The sequence below is a fragment of the Diceros bicornis genome, unplaced genomic scaffold (genome assembly GCF_020826845.1).
Source record: "Diceros bicornis minor isolate mBicDic1 unplaced genomic scaffold, mDicBic1.mat.cur scaffold_55_ctg1, whole genome shotgun sequence".
NCBI classification, from domain to species: Eukaryota; Metazoa; Chordata; class Mammalia; order Perissodactyla; family Rhinocerotidae; genus Diceros; species Diceros bicornis.
The window spans coordinates 4,987,148-5,004,762 of NW_026691429.1; the positions used below are offsets into that span (position 1 = coordinate 4,987,148).

At 38.2% G+C, this 17,615-nt stretch overlaps 2 pseudogenes; both read right to left on the reverse strand.

Moving 5' to 3' along the window:
* Positions 1–954: 954 nt before the first annotated feature.
* On the reverse strand, positions 955–1,893 carry LOC131403089 (olfactory receptor 5AP2-like; annotated as a pseudogene).
* A 6,237-nt stretch (positions 1,894–8,130) lies between these two features.
* Positions 8,131–9,498, reverse strand: LOC131403088 (olfactory receptor 5AP2-like; annotated as a pseudogene).
* Between the last annotated feature and the right edge of the window lie 8,117 nt (positions 9,499–17,615).

Here is a 17,615-nt window from a genome sequence, read left to right on the forward strand (position 1 = left end):
GGATCACGCTTAGTATATTTTACTGAATTCTGACCAGTTTAAAATATTCATGTTCACATGTCAGTGGTGACTATCTGTAAAGAAAATCCAGTCCTACTGGGGAGATATCCCAGTTATGAAAATATTGGTCAAACCAGGGGAAAACTTGATTGTTGTTACAATCAAATTGCAACCAGCAGTAAAATAGAGAGGTATGCTTAACTGCTAAGGCATCAGGGAAAAGATATCCATCTTGCCCTAGCTCTTTAAGTGTAAACTGCTTACCCATTCAAAGATCAAGCCACATGACACTGTATTTTCAGGGATTATGAAGAATTCCTCTTTTCTAAGCCCCAGAAACTTTCATTCTATGATCCTTGGTGTTTTTTCTCTGTGATTCCCCCTTACATTTACCCTGTGGTTTGTTCCCATTACACCCTCAGTGGTCTAGATCACTTGTCCAGATTAGAAACACTTGACTTCAGCACTTCTAACCAGGATTTCGTTCTGATGTTTCTCTCTAGTTCACTGGGGACAAGAGGCAGTCTCTAAGCCATGTTTCAGTCCTCTGGCCATATTCTAGTTCAGTCTACTCCCTATCACCTGTCTTCTGTCAGTTACATGCACAACCAACCAATAAGAGAGTCATCGAATGGGGGACAAAATGGAGTCATTCCTCCTGCCACTCAGTATTTTCTCTTTCAGCTGCTTTTATACTGGGTTTTATACCTCTGAACAGGGAGTTGAAATGTGATATTTGTTTATTTTCAAGCATAGAAGTTCTGTGGAATAAGTAGGATTTACAGAGTGATCATATTCCCCAGGATGCTTAGGACATTTGGTCCAACTCCACTATCAAAAAAATAAATGAAAAAAGAAAGCTCATGACAGACTGAAATGGGTCCAGGGTCAGTGGAGGTGGGTTTGGTCACTTCTAAGTTCCCTCAAAGTCCTTAATCTCATGCTTTGATGATTCTAAGTACAAAAGTAATAAGAGGTTATATTAAAAATTTTACCTAAGGAAGCTTTGACCTCCTTGTTTCTCAGACTATAGATGAGAGGATTTAACACGGGGATGACCACTGTGTAAAACACAGATACCACTTTGTCTTGGTCCATTGAGGAGCTGGAGCTGGGGCGCAGATACATGAACAGGATTGTGCCAAAGAAGATGGTGACCGTCATCAAGTGGGAAGCGCAGGTGGAAAAGGCTTTGTGCCTCCCCTCAGCAGAATGGACCCTCAAGATGGCAATGAGGATGTAGAGATAAGAAATGAGAAGAGTCAGGAGGCAGCTCAGTTCATTAAAACTGGCAAAAGCAAACATGACAATCTCATTGACACATGTGTCAGAACAAGAGTGTTTCAGGAGGGGTAGAATGTCGCAGAAAAAGTGGTTGATGACATTTGAGTGGCAGAAAGACAGTTGGAAGGTGAAGCCAGTATGAATGGCAGCATTCATGAAGCCTGCAAGGTATGTGGCCAACACCAGGAGGACATTAAGATGGGGGGACATAGTGACTGTGTAAAGGAGAGGCTTGCAAATGGCCATGTAACGGTCATAGGCTATCACTGCCAACAGGAAGCCCTCAATGCCAGCAAAGGAACCAAAAAAGAAGAATTGCACGGCACATTCATTAAATGAAATGACTGGGTTCTCCACCCAGAAATTCACCAGCATAGTAGGGGTAACAACAGAAGAATAACAGAAGTCAACAAGGGACAGGTTACTGAGCAAAACCTACATTGGGGTGTGGAGACGTGAGTCAATCTTGATTAATAGGATCATGCCAAGATTTCCAAGCACAGTGATCGTATAGACAACTAAGAACACCATAAAGAGAAGGCACTGTAGCTCTGGATGATCCCTGAATCCCAGGAGAATAAATTCAGTCACTGTTGTGTGATTTCTCATACTTTTCTCTCAGAATGGATAGTTCATCTCCTAGGATAAGAAAGAAACCAAGGAAATAAATTGTACAAAAAGAATACCAGAAAAATCAAATAGTTCATTCTCTGCTATAGGTAAGATTACCTCTTAAGATGTCCTGAGAACATGTATAATAAACATCTTTACTTTCTTATTATAGTAAAAAAATGACAAGATTCTGTAAGTAAACTCAGTAAACTATTTTATTTAAAAATGAATATGTGTGTGTGTGTGTGTGTGTGAGGTCTTTGATGATCAACCCCTATTTGTCCATATCCTACCGTAACTCCCAACTTTTCTCCTCTCCTCCCTTGATCCTACTGCCTTCACCAATTATCATCCAATTTCCTTGCATTTGCCATGGTAATTAAAAATCTGATACAGTTGAATATATTTTCTGTATCCAATTCTGTTTTTCCTGTTTTCTCTTAAGCCATCTCTAATCAGGTTTTCACCCCATAACTCCATGGAAACTGCTCTCACCAAAGATATCAGGGTCTTTATATTTTGGCAAATCCAGTGGTCAATTCTCTGTGCTTATCTTTTTGATCTATCAATAACATTTGACAGAGTTGATTGCTTAGTATTCCTTGAAAGACTTTCTTCTCTTATCTTCCAAGACACTAGACTCTGAGTTTTCCTCCTACCATATGGGTTGCTCCCTCTCAGACTCCTTTGCTTATTCCTCCTCTCTCTCTGACATTTAAGGTTGGAGTAGATAAGAGTTCAGTCCTTGATCTTCTTCTCTTTTCTACCTACACTCTACCTTGGTGATCTTATTCAGTCACATGGCTTTAAATACCATCTATATACCTATAACTCTTGAATTAAGATCTCCAGCCCTGACCTCTCTTCCAAACCCCAGACTTACAATTAAACTGGTTACTCATATCTCCACAGGAATGTTAAATAGCAACTCAACATAACCCAAAACTAAATTCCTCGTGCCCTCTTTTGATTTACTGCAAACAAGTATTCCCTGTCTCAAGTCAGTGTCAAATCTATGCTTCCATTTGCTTAGATTAAATTAAATGAACAGATAAGTAAATATTGGAGAAATTAATATATTCTCTTTTTCATACACTCCGTAACCAGTTGATTAAATAATTATGTTGGCTTTTACCTTTAAAACATCTATATCAATAATCCAACTACCTCCTACAACCTTCATTCCTACCACCAAGGCCCAAGAGTCAACAACATCTCTCACCTAGATGACTGCAAAAGTCTTTCAACTGATCTTTCAATCTCAAAAATCAGCTAAAATCCTACCCTGCAAAATAACCACTTTTAAAAATTTGCAGCCATTTTATAGAGCTCTACTTTATGCGTATATATATACAAATACTTGCATTATATATGTAATAAACATATAAATTGACATAAATGAAATTATACTCTATATGATACATATGATCTTATATATGTGTGTACATATTTATGTATGTATATATATTTATGGATATGTATGTATGTACAGAAATGTATGTGTGTATATATGTGTATATATATATATACACAAACATAAGCACACACAAGATGAAGGCTGAAAATTGTGCATATAAGAGCATAAAATTATTTTATCTAATGACCTTTAGAGGGCCTTAAATATGCCAAGTGTTTTGGCACTCTTTCTAAAATTACTTAAATTTGCCTGTTTTGCACACACACACATGCATATGTATATATACCTATAGATATACATATATACATACATTTCTGTATGTATGTATATGAGTATGTTGAACATTCTATAAAATTCTTGTCTGTTATTAGTGATCCTAAATCCCTGTCTTCTAAAAAAAATCCATGTTCATTTAGTTGGTAACACGAAATTCAGTGTTTCAGACATATTCCAATTGAGATGTTTAGTCTAAAGTACTTGAATGTTTTTTGAGTTCCTCTGGGAAACTTTCTATATCTGAACACTTTGAGATAAATTAAATCATCTTACCTTTTGTCCTTAAAAAATACACTGGAAGTAGAGGTGTTTATTAGTTTAATTTTGTTTTATTTATTGGTTTTGGAGAAATACAAGTTTTCTGTCTTACAATGTGCAATTTATAGCTTTGATGAAAATGGACGTGTCATAAAGGATTCAGCTATGACAGAATTAAGGCATGGTTAATTAATTCCACAAAGAGTAGAAACTGCTTCTGAATCTGAGGCAGAGAGTCAGCCTTATTAAGGCTGTGATCATTCTCTTGAGAAAAAGTCTAAAGCTTGAAATGAGCTAATCCAAAATTAAAACATGCATTTATTTTTCACTGATAATTGCACTACATTCTCTCCAGTGAACCACTTATACCCTGGAGAGTAAATTAGGCATTTAGAGAAGTGCAGAAACTATTTCAAGGTCCTGAGACTCCATTGAGCATAACCTTGAATTAAATGGTACAGGATTGGTCAGATCCTGCCTCCAAATTTCAGAATTCCACTTAAAATATAATCCCTACTCGTTTCTACTAGAATACAGCTCTCATTGCATTCACTAGTTAATTCATTCAACAAATATTTAGTGAATTTGTTTTAGGGAGCAGACAGTATCCTTGGTACTGGCAGAGTAGACAACAAAATGAGTCTTGTCCATTCCTTCATGCAGCTTACAGTCTGGAGTTGGGGAGAAACAGTTCTTACAAAGTGATAAGATAAAGTCAAGTCTAAAACCTATTTATGAACTGTTTGATCTGCCACTTTCTCCAAATACCTTCCTGAATACAGTTTTTTCCCTCCTTTCATTTGCTCACTCTGGTCCACAATACTTGTCTCCTTACTATTCCTTTAACAAACTAAGAAGAATCCTGCCTCAAGGATGTTGTATGTACTGTAAGTATAGCTGGAATGCTCTTCCATAGACACTCATATGATATTATCCCTACTCAGACTTTGCCCAAATGTTATTTCCACAGAGAGCTCTTCTCTGATGTCACCACTCCCTATTTTATTGCCTGATTTATTTTTCTTCAAAGCACCACTCATATCCATGTTAAACACGCACACACACACACATCTATGCATATATGTATGCACATTTGGTATAAACAATAAATTCTTCCTCACTCAAATATAAGTTACATGAGATCATTGTCAGTGTTCTTACCTGTTATATCTCCAGTACATGTTACAGAAATCCAGACATTTGTGACAACATGGATGGACATTGAGGGTGTTATGCAAAGTGAAATAAGTCAGAGGGAGACGGTCAAATACCGTATGATCTCCGCCATTAAGTAGTAGATAATAACAAACAAACACATAGAGACAGATCTTGGATTGGTGGTTACCAGAGGGGAAGGGAGGAGGGAGGAGGGCGAACGGGATAATTCGGCACATGTGTGTGGTGATGGGTTGTAATTAGTATTTGGGTGGTGAACATTAATAGTATTTTTAACAGCTTTATTGAAGTATGCATATGCCCAAATTCGTCAAATTATATACATTAAATAAGTGCAGATTTTGTATATCAATGAACAGTTTTTGAATGAATTATGAGTAAATAAAGATATAAAGGGTGTCCATTTTCTTGGAAGTATTACACAAATTAAGTAAGTATAACACAAAATACCATTTAAAACTTAACATGGAAAAGGGCATTTTTAAGCCCAATGACATATAGATATGATGCTAAGATACAGACCCTGCTACGAGTACAAAAGTTGTCATTATTTTATAGGTGTATGAGTACAATAACTAAGTAAAGAAAGCTAAATTCTTAATCCGTTTATGTGTCCAAAAATCCCTAGACATCAGGTTGTCAATTGAATATACTAATCTGGAATTCAGGTGAGAGGTCAGGGCTGGAGCTAAGCATTTTGGAATCATTGCACTATTCTTAGATCACCTAAGAGGGGGGTGCAGATGGAGAAGCAGTGCACCAATGAACCAATGTAAAGGATTAATTCTATGGCTCCAAGATTTGGAAACCAGGATGAGGATGAAGAGCCAGCAAAGTTATCTGTGAAGATGTGGCAGTGGAGCGAGAAGGAAAATCGGAAGATTGACGCGAGATAGAAACCTACAAAGGGGTTTTATTTTGGGTAGCTGAAGGAATTAACCATGGTAATCCTCCTGAAATAGCAAGCAAAAGTAACGTAGAAGAGCTACCTTTGCGTGCAGTAGTGTTCAAGTCTCATGTGTCCTTGGTTCAAGGAGGGGTGGTACAGAAATACAATCAGAACAGTTATGGGGCATGAGGAAGTAGAGACAATGACTAGAGACAGTTCTTCTGAAAAAATTAATTGTAAAGGGAGCAGAGAAATAAGTTGGTGACTGGATGGCACTTTCAGCCAAGGAAATTGTTAAGAAGAGTGATACCAGATGCTGTTTGTAAACAGATGAGACTATTCCACTAGAGTTTGAGAAACTGATGCTTAGGGAGAGTAGAGATATAATTTCTGAAGTAAAGTTCACGGAAAGCCCCAAAGTTGTGAAAGAACTGGTCTTAGGTAGAAGCAGGGATATATTATCCATTATGACAGGTGGGATGAAAAGTATATATATAAAGATTTAGAGGTGATAAGATGGGGATGGTGTTATCTAATTGTTTATATTTTGGAGGATGAAGTATGAGAAAAGATCAGTGACAGAGTGAAGTACTGGGGGATGTTCTCTAATTGCACTAAGCAGCCTAAGTGGAGGACAGAGAAAATAAACAATTAAGTTTAACTGAATTGGGATTTAATTAGATGAGTAGAATGGAGAGAAAGTAGAACCACGGAATTGAGAGTGATTGAGAATGAGTCATCATATGATGGGCCATGGAATCTCAGTTGGGCAATGAGTGAAATGTTGATGTGCGAGTAGTGATGAATAATGATAAAGGGCCATTTTTCTTAGATTGGTGAAACAAGAAGCAGGTAAGGCATGGATACTACAGTAGATGAGTCAAAATGAAAGAGAACATAAAGGAGGATGCCAGCCATGATACAGTCTTGAATGTCTTTGAGACAAACTGTGGTTAACAGATAAAAGTGGAAGTTATAAGGAGATGGGAGGACAGTTCAGAGTGGACAGGATGAGTTAACCCCTCCTTTGTGGTCTCTAACAAATTTTTCAAGGGTGAGGAGGTCTCACTTGCAGCATGAAGGGCACTGGTGCTCTCCCTCATGGTCTGCAGTGGATAGTGGAATGGAAAGAAATAAGGAGTAAACATTTACCTGATTCCAAAACATTAGGCTTCCTTCAACATCCCGTCTCATCAAAAAAGGTTGTTTCCCCTCTGCTCCAACATTGACAGCCCCCCAATCCACTACAATGAGCAATAAATAGATAATTTAATTTGATAAATGTTTATTGAAAACTACCTGAAAGATTATGAGAGGTAGAGATTAAAACGTTAAAGTACATGATTACTACCCTCAAAATATTCCAATTAATTCAAAAAGTCAGTAAACTATTGCTCTGTTAATTGCTGTGGTACCCATATTATTATAACACCTGATAAGACTCTTTCTTGTATCTTATTTGGTACCCTTGACATCCATGTGAGTGAAATAGTGTTATTATTTATAATGGATGCTGTGGTATACTACCCATATTTGCCTTTCAGGGTTGAAGTATTTACTCGGCTTCCAAGTGAATTGGCAACTGACACTTCACAGCTGAGTTCTGTTCTCGGAATGTCCCTGCTGAAAGATATTGCCATGCCCAAGATTACACCCCTTCCCGGTGGGTAATCCATATCCCAAACTGCTCATTGTGGAGGCACAAATACCTGGCCCTTTTTTCACACGTTAGGATATCTCCGAAGGCTCACCTCAGGTCCAGAGCTCCAAGTGGAACCAGTTGAGTACTGTGTTGCAATTTCATCACAATTCAACATTTTCTACCCAATTCCCTCACTCCCTTACAGGTATGGTTCCGGAAACACTCTCCAATAAACCTCCTGCATAAATATCAGTCTCAGAGTCTATTTGCCCAGATCCCAATCAAAGACACCAACATATTATAATAAAACTAAGATTAAGAAAAGCTAAATACTAAAATTAAAACTTAAACCCAGATCAGCCAATTTCAACTATTTTGTTGCTTTATCAGATACTACCCTCCCCCACTGTGTTGATTCATCATATAGGCCTATTGACACACATTTAAGACACCAAGAGATTAAGAAGCAGACCTCATTTTAAACAATCTACTTTAACACAGAAAAAAAGCTTAAGCAATCAGACAATAAAATTAATATGAAAATATATTTTCTTCTACATAACAGGATGATGTGTAACACGCCTTTACAGTATGTGTTTCTGTAAGATCTTCTTTAGGGCCCCTTTCACATCCTTATTTTTCAAACTGTAGATGAGAGGATTTAGCAAAGGGATCACTACCGTATAAAAGACAGAGACAATCTTGTCCTGCTCCATTGAGTAGCTAGACGTAGGGCGCAAGTACATGAAGAGAATTGTCCCAAAGAATATAGTGATAGCCATGAGGTGAGAGGCACAAGTGGAGAAGGCTTTGTGCCTGCCCTCTAATGAAGGCATCCTCAAGATGGCAATGAGGATACACAGATAGGAAATGAGGACAATCATAACACAGCTGATCACTATAAAACTAGAGAAAGACATGATCACGATGCCATTGATGTGGGTGTCAGAGCAAGAGAGTTTGAGCAGAGGTGGGGTGTCACAGTAAAATTGGTTGATCCTATCAGAGCCACAAAATGATAATCTGCAAGTCATTCCTGTGTGTATGGCTGCATTTCTAAAGCCTGCTAGGAATTAAGTAGTGACTAGCAAGGAGCAAATTCTCCCAGACATGAGCACTGGGCATAGCAGAGGATTGCAAATGGCTGCATTGCGGTCATATGCCATCGTGGCCAACAGGAAGCACTCAGTCCCCAGGAAGGAGCCAAAGAAGTAGAAGTGGGCAGCACATCCACTGAAAGAAATGGCCTTATTCTCAGCCACAAGGTTCACCAGCATCTTAGGAGTGACGGACGAAGAGCAAGAGGCATCAACAAAGGAGAGGCTCCTGAGAAAGAAGAACATGGGAGTGTGGAGATAGGGATCAATCTTAATTAACACAATCATCCCCAAATTACCCACCATGGTTGCCACATAGATTAACAGAAACAATCCAAAGAGGACAACTTGGAGATCTGAATTGTCTGAGAGTCCTAAGAGGAAAAATTCTCTCCCTTCTGTTTGATTCCTGCCTTGGACTTCTTTCATATATCCGATCATTTGAGCTGCAATAAGAGAGAAGACAGAACATGGCGTTTGGTCACATGAATACATGACAGAGCTATAAACATCTTTTTACTGACATACATGCATACAAATTCTAACAGAAGAGTGCAACGTGAAAAACATAGTAAAACGTGTACTGGACTTGTCAAATCAAAAGACTGTGCCTGAGATCTAGGTGTGCTATCTACTAACTAATGACCTTGAAATAAGTGCTTCATACCCATTAACTAAGACCAAGCTCGCGTTAGCCGTTTGTCGAATAATTACAGGATCTTATTTCTATGATGTATTTCTCTTCTTTATTGGTGATAAATAAATTAATTGATTTATTAACATGCCTTCTAGACACAACTTCTGGAGCAAGAAGGTGAAGTGAATTCAGACCACTGACTATTCCTCCGCAGTACTAATGGAATGTATAAAAACTATTGAAAGTTAGCAAAATTAATCAACAGTGTCCAACAAGAAGAAAATAATTGAATTTCCTGGGGGAGAGGAGAACTTGAAAAACTGACGACCAAGGAGAGAGACAGAGGATGGTCCCATGCAGCTAGCATGGCTCCAACCTTGCCCTAATTCCCAGCATCTGCATCTACAGGAAAAAAAAAGTGTCAGTTAAGTATCAAGAATTTTGAATAACTCCCTCCAATATTTAGAGAATCAGATTGTAAGAATAAGTAGACATTCCAGATGAAAGTAATAGAACAAGCCACGGCAGTGGAAACCCCTACTTAACACTCTGATTCACAGGATCACAACAGAACCAGAAAACACCAGCAGCAGCACATGGAATATTCCAGCCACCATACTGAATTGGAGGAATAATTTACCACCAGGTCATCTAAGTGGGAATAAGAGTCACCCCTTGCAATGTGTAATGAAGCTGAATACAGGGCCAAAAAAAAAAAAAAAAAGAAAAGAAAAGGAAAAAGAAAATTCAAAATAGATGCCCAGCCTACGTCTTCCAAAGAAAAGTTTAAGCAACAGCTCCAGTGGAATTCTCCCCTTTCACTCCAATCCCCTATCCCTTCCTTGACTTCAGATTATCGAGCAATAGATAAAACTGTACTAGGCTACCTGTCAAATCATAGCTCAGACAAAGTGTTAAATCCTTTATCACTCACTGGAGAAATTTATTTGATACTGTATAAAATTAAAACATAGGACCAAAGTAACACAATGGCTGTGCTAACATTGGAGAGAATAGATCTACTGAGCATAACTGGGGAGAAGAGCGGGCAGGAACTGGTTCCGTTCTCACAGACACTGCCGTACACAGAAGTGCCTATCCATGCTCTGCTCCATCTAGTTTCCGTTGGAATAGGGGCTCAACATCCCAACCAAGAATAAAACCTGGGTTTTTTATACAGTATTATAATGCTTCAAAGTGTTATTGCACCTATTATCTTATCTGAGCCTCACCACAAATCAGTGAAGGAGATAAGCAGATATTATCCCAAGAGTATTAATAAGATCATCTTTTGTTAGACGAAGTCAGTGAAGTATAGGGCTTTCTCAGATAATTGGTGGTGAATCCTGAGCAGGAACATAGGTCTCTTGATGCAAAATTATTTGTTGTTCCTCAACACTACATCAACTCTCTCCCTGTTTCACTGGACAAATATACAGCCTAGGTCCTCTTCCTTGGAATAATCTTGCTGTTTGAGCCTCAAAAGAACAGCATCTCCAGAAAGGAAGTAAAAATAAGGAATGGATCTTTTTCTCCCATCCTCAACCACAAAGTTTCCCTAAGAGTATTATTTTATCAGAAATAGTGAAAAAAATAAAATGCCACAGACATTTTTTTGTGTGTGTGCTAGACACACAAAGAAAGGTAATGATGAGTAAAAGTAACAAGTACTAAAATATGTTGAGCATTTCCTATGCTCTACAAGCACTGTGCTAAGTATTTTTTCCTGCAGTGTTTTATTTAAATCCTATGAGATAGACAACATTTTAATCCTCTTTTTGCACATAAAAGGTACAAAAGATTTGTGACTCTTTCTCAGAATCACAGAGTTAGCCTAATGGAGTCTAATTTATACCCAGCCAATGCAACTCTTAGTCTCTTAACACTTGAGGTAATTTAGAATGACTTTCTCAGTAACAGATGTGAGCACTAATACACAGAGCAGTTGATACTGTAATTCTCAGAGCTTCATTAATGTGCTAGAATACATTTAGTTACATTAAAAAATTTCCTTAAGAGAAAATATAATTACAATTACTAAAAATTTCTTTTGTAGAATTCATGTTCATTAATTTGCACTATTAGCAAAATACCATTTGTTTTACATCTGGTGCTGTGAATTGCATGTTTTCTCCTCCCCTCTACTTTGTCAAATATATTTCTCTGCTTCTCTGCAGGAATACCCTTACCCCTGGTGAGATTTTGCAGTCAATCCTCTAGTCCAGAGACTCTTGATCTGGGTTTTTAATTTCTAGGAGTTTGTGAAAATAATAGTGAGATTTCCTGAAAAATCTGGTGTTTAAAAAGGCCTGAAAATCACATTATTTATTGCTGCCTTTATTTCTCCTAATGATTTACAAATCTTATAATAATAAAAAACAACAGAGTATTTATTTATCATACTTTCTAGCCATTCAGTGTTCTCAGAACTTTGGGCCTATGGGTGATTGGAGAAATTAACAAGATTGCGAATTATTTTTTAGGTCAGTAAGTTACATGGGCAAAACCCTTTATAGCTTTTTCTTACCTTTCTTAACTGCTTGACTTCTATTTGATCCCTTTGCTTGTTCCTGTCCAGTGCCTAAAATCAGCAAAAAAGAAACAAAGTAAATAAAGCCTTCTTAGAGGAGGCACTCACTCTAATTCTCCCAGGTTAAGCAGGAGGCACAGTTGGAATGGACTTTAGACACCATCCGTTAACAGAGATGGGAAAACTGAAACCCTTTACACCTTCCCTGTGGTAGGAGAGTTACTCTGCATTCAGCAGAGTAACTTTCTTTTACTTTTCCTTAAAGATAAGTATCCCAATTTGTTAAATCAGAGTAAAATAACATTTCAAAATAAACAATATATCCCTGCAGTGCAGTTGTGATGGTTTTTGCAGTTATTTCCAATTGTAGAGTCTCTAGACCAGACTCTGCAGTAAGCATCCTGACTTATTTTAAACAGGATATATTTCTTGTTCCTTAGTCTCCGGGGACAGCATCCCTCTTGTCACCTCATTTTAATCTACTTGTTTTTTCCCTCTGAAACTAAGGAAATCACATGTCCCTTTCATATTTCTCTTCTTTACCCTCGGGACACCTGGGCCCAGTGATGAACGAATTTTCAGTTCCATATTCCTAATCCCCGCTAAGCACCATTCTTCTGTCTCCTCTGATATTTGGTGGCCTGGTCCCCTTGGGACTATTGAAAAATCCACAAAATAGCAGGTTAGCTATTAGAGAGATAGCAGCTCTGCCTCTGGTCCTGCCTGCTCTAAGGACTTTGTGTCCATATAGGAAGTTATGCTCCCTGGATCATGGGGAAGGGCTGATGGGAGGAGGTGCAGGGAGAACAGGGCTGTCTTGGTTTTCGATCCCGGCTGTGTGTCTCACTGACTGGGGACTTTAGACATTGCACTAAATCTCTTTGCGCCTCGGCTTTTTTGTTTTTAAGTGAGAATACTAATGCCTACCTCATAGGGTGAGCCTATGGACAAAATAAATGAATGACTGTGGATTGCTGCATTGAATGAAAATAGATACATGATTAATAAATAAGAGTTTCCCCACTTTGACACTATTCCCTACTGTCCAGAGTAAGAAATAGTTATCAGCCTATGCAGCCTACATTGAGACTTACTGGGTTCCCCATTTGCCCAAATAGATCTTCAATGTAGAAAACACAGATTCTGAAACAAACTAATGGATATCTGATGATCATTTGCATTATCTATGCCATTTTGAGAAGACTTTCTAATTCATTTTTCTCTCAGTATCATTTAATCAATGCAATTTGCGCTAAGTGCTGGGGGACAGAGACTTAAAAGATGTCTTGCTTTATCTCTAGCAATTCAGACAATATTTTTCTTATTTTGGTTAAGTCTTAAATATCCTACTTTTAATTGGTACCTTGGAGGGAAAATACAGAAAGCTCCTATCAACACAGAGTCTGAAACGTAATTGGCAAACAATGAAGATTTATTTAATAAGTAAACAATTCTTCCTCAATTAAGTGTGAATTAGTTACTATATAGGAACAAACTGTTATAAATTAAATGAGATTAAATTGTGTGGAATTGGAATAGGGATGGAGGTTGGAAGAAAGGTCATGTGGCACTAAGAGGCCAGTGGTAAGGGACCCAGGACGTAAGGACCCTAGGTGATAACAGAGTGGTGGAATGAGACCACTGGGCAACAAAGGAGTAACTAACCATGGGCAGTATAGGTGGTAGGTCCTAGTCAACCCCAGCTATAAAGGAGGGACTCTCAAAGAGCTTTGGAATGAGAAGAGAACTCATTTTAATCCCAGCTTGAGTGTCATTCAAAGAGATACCAGATGATGCTATATCTCTCTGCCACCAGGATGGGGATCATCAGAACTTAGGATGCAATTTGATCTCCATGCAGTATTCTGAGAATTCAGAGTGAATACAGGGCTGTTTAACAGTTATTTTTTATCTTATCAAATATACCAATTTTAAATTTAATTGCAGCTGAATTTTGAATATAAATAGAACTCAAAATTGAGAAATAATAAAATTGAAAATTGATAAATTTGACAACATAAAGGAAGAAAAGGAAAGAAGAAAGAAAAAAAGAGAAAGAGAAGAAAAGGAAACCTATTGCATGATAAATTTCTTAGGAAAATCAAAAGACAAATGATAAATTGGAGAAAATTTACACCTTATATACTAGACCAACAGATGATGTCTCCAATATAGAAAAAATATAAAAGTTAATAAGAAAAAGATCTGTGAAGAAATTCAAATTATGTAAGAAACATGCCCTGGAAAAATGGACACAAAATATGAATAAACATTTCACAAAAATAGAAATGCAAATGGCCCTTAAATATTTGAAAATATATTCAACCTTTATATCAGTCAGAATCCAGCTAGCAGACAGAAAACCACACAGTAATTCTATCAGATAAAATTTAATATAAAGACTTACTACCTGGCAACAGGGGATTCACTATCAAGTGATCAGGAAAAGTCCAAAGTATACAGGAAGAACAGATACAGGGAGCAGCTACCACCTCTGGGGCTGAGGCAGAGCACCAAGGGAGAACAAACTTGGAAGAGGACCCCATCTCCAAGGCTCCTTTAGAGGTGGTTGTACTGGGTGTGGCTGTAGCTTGCTATATGGCAGAGACATTCCCTGGCCAGGACTGCCAAACAAGAAACCACTCAGTAGGGTTCCACTGAAACTCACTGGGTAGCCACCCCCTGGGGTGCCAGCAAGACTTACTAGAAAGTCACCTCTGGTGTGCTGATGAAACTTGATGGGAAGCTACTTGTGGGAGTGCTGGTCAACCTTTATGAAGGGTGAGCACCACTGGGTATCCCACATGCTACTGGCTACTACATGCCATCGAGTAACAGGGAAAGAAGACATCAGTATTAGAAAGAGAGCCTTTTCCTTCCGCAGTGTCCCTCCAGTGTTCTCCACTGATTAGCTTAATATTGTCCAGCTGCAAAAGGGGAAGTGTTTATAGTGTCCAGGTCCAATATCACTAAAGCAAGGCAAATGTGGATGGATTTGGAGCTGAGAGACAAAAAATTTACAACTGGTATATTATTCTCAATGAGAAAAAATGCAAATTATGACTACCTTCAGAGAATATTTTCCAAATTTTAGATGGTCCTATATGTGTGTGTGTGTGTATATATATATATATATAGAGAGAGAGAGAGAGAGAGAGAGAGAGAGAGAGAGAGAGAGAGAATAGGTAGGTAAATTTAGATGAGAAATACAAATAGTTGACAACCAATTTTATTGAAAAGACTGTGGGGAAATAAGCACTCTTGTACATAGCTGGAAGGAAACTGGAATATTTAGCAAGTTGCATATTAAATTTCCCTTTGACCCAACAATCCAACTTCTAGGAACCCACTCAGGTGATGTACTGGTCAAAGAAGGAAAAAGCATATGCGTTAGGCTATTTATTATTGTATTTTTTTCTTCTAATAGCAAAAGATCAGAACCAACTCAAATGTCTAACAGGAAACTTTATAAATAAACAATGGTACATCCACACAATGGATTATTATGCAGCTAGACAAATGAGAGACAAATATTTGTTTCAAACCAAAGTTTGACTTGAAAACAAATATTATAGGCCGGCCCGTGGCTTAGCGGTTAAGTGTGTGTGCTCCACTACTGGTGGCCTGGGTTCGGATCCTGGGCGTGCACCGACGCACTGCTTCTCTAGCCATGCTGAGGCCGCGTCCCACATATAGCAACTAGAAGGATGTGCAACTATGACATACAACTATCTACTGGGGCTTTGGGGGAAAAAAAGGAGGAGTATTGGCAATAGATGTTAGCTCAGAGCTGGTCTTCCTCAGCAAAAAGAGGAGGATTACCATGGATGTTAGCTCAGGGCTGATCTTCCTCACAAAAAAAAAAAAAATGAAAAAGAAAACAAGTATTATAGGTAAAAGAACATGTCAGTGTTATTAGGAATTAACTTTTCATCATAAAATGAGATTTAAGAATAAAATTAAAGTAGCTGGATTGAAAAAAAACAAGATCCAACTACATGCTGTCTATAGGAGCCCACTTTATGTTTCCGGACATACAGAGGCAGAAAGTGAAGGAACGGAGAAAGGTATCACAAAGATTCTTTTTATTAACTTCAATGATTTTATTTTTGAATCTCTTTTTTTTTAGAAGGAAAATTTCTCTCAAATAATATAGCATTTCCAAATTAAGTGGCTTTTTAAAAAAAATTGTATAGGTAGGGAGATTTTACAACTGCCCATTTTTGTTTTTCTTTATACAACAGGAAGCTGAAACAAAGTTGCATGCCATCTCTTGAAATTAAATAAAGGTAAAGCACACATATTTTTTACTAACTTAATCTCGTTTTTAATGTTTGAATTTTATCTTTCCTTCACCCTATTTTTCTTACAAATATGTACATGAGATAAGAAAATAAAATTTTTTGGTAAGCTACCCTAGATATCTTCCTGGAATAAGAATCTTTGCCTTATGAATGGCAGTCTTCTCACGATTCTTATCAAAGGAGAAAAAGCATGAACACCACACTCAGACAGATGAGTGTTTCCATTCTCAATCTACCACTTTTTTTTTTTGTGTGTGGGGAAGATCAGCCCTGAGCTAACATCCATGTTAATCCTCCTCTTTTTGCTGAGGAAGACCAGCTCTGAGCTAACATGTATTGCCAATCCTCCTTTTTTTTTCCCCAAAGCCCCAGTAGATAGTTGCACCTCATAGTTGCACATCCTTCTAGTTGCTGTGTGTGGGACACAGCCTCAGCATGGCGGGAGAAGCGGTGCGTCGGTGCGGGCCGGGGATCCGAACATGGACCGCCAGTAGTGGAGCGCGCGCACCCAACTGCTAAGCCACTGGACCGATCCCTACCATTTCTAAGTTGTGTGGTCCTGGAAAAATTAAATAACTCGCACTCACTTCATCTCTAAATCAGTGAGTCATTCACTTCATCTGAAACCAGAGGCAATAATATTATCAGCAGAAGATTCAATTGATCGCACATGTGAAAGTCCCTGCAGTGTCTCTAGCAAATAAATCTTCTCAAAAATTGTTGGTTTCCTTTCCCTGTTCACCAAACTATGGTCTCAAAAAAGCTTAAATCTCATTAATTTGTTTTGTGATGTTAAATTTCAGACACATGTCCCTTACACTGTATTAAGATAGTTTAAATAGGTATATGCAACATGGAAGTTAAATAAATATAATCATATAAATGTATATAGATGTAACATGGAAAGAATCAGCCTCTTTGAAAGGAGTTGCAGGCATCAGAAAATAGATCTTTCTAAATTACTGTCAAAATCACACCATAGAGGCAGCTTTGAGACAGCCCTGGTGGTCTAGTGGTTAAGATTCAGTGCTCTCACCACCACAGCCTGGGTTCGTTTCCAGATCTGGGAACCAGACCACCCATCTGTTGGTTGTCATGCTGTGGTGGCTGCATGTTGCTATGACGCTGAAAGCTACGCCACTGGTATTTCAAAAATCAGCAGGGTCACCCATGGTGGACAGGTTTCAGCGGAGCTTCCAGACTAGACAGACTAGGAAGAAGGACCTGGCCACTCACTTCCAAAAAAATTGGGAAAATCCTATGAATAGCAGCAGAGCATTGTCTGATATAGTGGTGCAAAAAGACCAGGCAGGGTTCTGTGCTCTGAGGTGCACATGGTCCCTAGGAGTCAGGATCGACTCCAGGCACTAACAACAACAACAAGGCAGCTTTGGGCTGGTAAAAATATCCCTGTAGCACTTATGGTTGATTCAATCATCACCACCAGAGTGACTGGAAATCCCCCTGTGCTTCCTTCTTTTATCATTAAGGCT